General features: G+C 39.1%; 1 non-coding gene across 1 annotated transcript; it reads left to right on the top strand.

Annotated features, from left to right (window-relative positions):
- The first annotated feature begins 217 nt into the window (after positions 1 to 217).
- Positions 218 to 289, top strand: TRNAK-UUU (transfer RNA lysine (anticodon UUU)). Its single transcript has one exon. It is a non-coding gene; the product is annotated as a tRNA-Lys (tRNA).
- The last annotated feature ends 2,034 nt before the right edge of the window (positions 290 to 2,323 follow it).

The raw sequence follows: 2,323 nt of genomic DNA, 5'->3' as shown, positions 1-2,323 counted from the left end.
AACCGTCAAGCAACCAACTTCGAGTGCACACTAACTCTGTGTGACTTAAATTGTGGTTTTCTGTTAACGATAATACACGTCACTGTTCGTTAACAGAAAACCACAATTTAAGTCACACAGATTTAGTGTGCACTCGAAGTTGGTTGCTTGACGGTTGTCAGCCCACTTTAAGGTCTGTGGATATAGAGGGAAAAATTGGATCGGTGTCGGTTAGAGTTCCCGGGTAGCTCAGTGGTAGAGCGTTGGTACTTTAAACCAAAGGTCCCGGGTTCGATACCCGGCTCCGGAACAATTTTTCCCTCGAAATTATTCAAATCAACTTTACAGGGAGTTATACCTGAAATCTTGATTTGTATAAGATGACTTTTCATCAACATCCGCCCCCTACCTACCTCTGACCGTATTGTGCTGCTCCTTAGTAACACATTCTTAAACTGACTCGCTGTCGGCTAAGAGTGCGCGAGTTATGTTCAAGTTACGAAGGATTTGGAGCATTTGTATGCGACTATTGTTCTTGAGCCCTTTTTTGTAGTCATTATCTATTATTTCTCGTTTCTACAGTTGTAGTTAAATTTATTGCTAAATTTCATATTTGTATTGTGGGCATTGTCCTTCAGAATAGTGTAAAAAAACTCAGTTATAAGAGTATTGAAAGCCTGAAAACTTCTATGTCTGCCTCAAAAGTCATCTCATATAAACACAAATTGTTTTGACGTGAATTCAAATATTTGTTTCATAACTTAATCACTGCAAACGCTTTATGCTTACTCTTGCCCGCCTGTGCTGCTAAAAGTGTGTTTTGCCTACTTAAAAAAATTAATTTGTTTACTATCTTCTCCTGAAGTCCTTCTGCTGAATTTATAATCCGTATGATATTGTCATTCATTAAACAATTTTTCAATACTTCATCTATAATACCATAGATTCCACAGACAATAATACACTAGGTCGCAAACTTACCCTCCTTTACCTTGTGATAAAATGCATGTAATCTCTGCTTGTGCATGTAGTAGCTTCGTAATTCCCACAAAAAAGTTTGTAATCAGTTCTTTAATAGTGCTGTATCGGAAGAAAATTAAAAAAGTTAAAAGTTAAGTAACATGAACTGCTGCTAGGAAATCGAAAGACGGTTGGCAATGGCAAAGGAAGCTTTTAAAAGAAAAAGGAGCATCTTCTGCAGACTTCTGCAAAAGGACTAATGAATGGAATTGTGATGTGCTTTGTGTGGAGTGTGCCATTGTATGGAGCAGGAACATTAACATTACGACGATATGAAGTGAAACGACTGTAAACATTTGAAATGTGGATATGGAGAAGAATGGAGCGTGCGAAATGGGCAGACAGAATAAGAAACGAAGGTGTGAAGAAAGAATAATGCTGAAGCTGATCAGGAAGATGAAATTGTAATTTGCTTTGCCACTGGCTAAGAAGGAAGTGTCTATTGAAAAATGCACTGGAAGGAATGGTGAACGGAAGTAAGGTTCGGAGAAGATATCAAATGCTAGACAACATTGAGGTACATGGAACATATAAGCCGTTCCGTAAGAGAAGGGCGAGCCCGCCAAGGGTCGATTTTTTATTTTTTATTTTTTTTTACTCGTCCGAATATTTAAGACACATATCTACAACTTAAACCTGGCACACTTTGGCGGGCTCGCCCTTAGTACATCGAAATTATCATTGTTTGTAAGGCTGGAGAAACTGCGTAGCCTGTGACATTCATAATATTCATATTACTCCGTACGAGAAGGGCGAATACGCCACTCCGCCTGAAGGCGCGCGCCATTCATTGTCTCAGTGTTGTTGTAACAACACAGACGAGTACAACTGTAGTGAGGAATTACGTGTATTTATGGACATTTTAATAGCTTAGTATGAGTAATAATGACAGTGATAATAATCAACCAGACATATCTCTGTTATTGTAGGAAACGTCAGAGGCATTTCGAAAAATGGATAAACGTACAAGCAAAGATTAAAAGGAACAAATGTGAATCGTACTTCAGTACGAAAACATCTCGACATGTGCAAGCTCGCGGTACAGGCCCGCCATGTACTTGTGGGTGCTTCAACGCATTAGATATGAAGAAAATACAGCCTGTATTTCGTAATTTCTGGGAGTTGAGTGATATGATCTCCAGAATGTCTATATTTCTAAGCTCGTAACCAGTGTTGATGGGAACAGATGTCGCATTAAGAACAGGCCGACCTCTCTCAGCCGGTTTTGCCAAAGAGATATGTCACGCCAATAAAGCTCACTTCTGATAAAGTAAAGGATCTGGAAGTTCTCCTTATCTATGTGCCACAGAACGTTTCTGGATGA

The sequence above is a fragment of the Periplaneta americana genome, chromosome 2 (assembly GCF_040183065.1).
Source record: "Periplaneta americana isolate PAMFEO1 chromosome 2, P.americana_PAMFEO1_priV1, whole genome shotgun sequence".
NCBI lineage: Eukaryota > Metazoa > Arthropoda > Insecta > Blattodea > Blattidae > Periplaneta > Periplaneta americana.
This window is presented reverse-complemented; position numbering and strand designations above follow the sequence as displayed.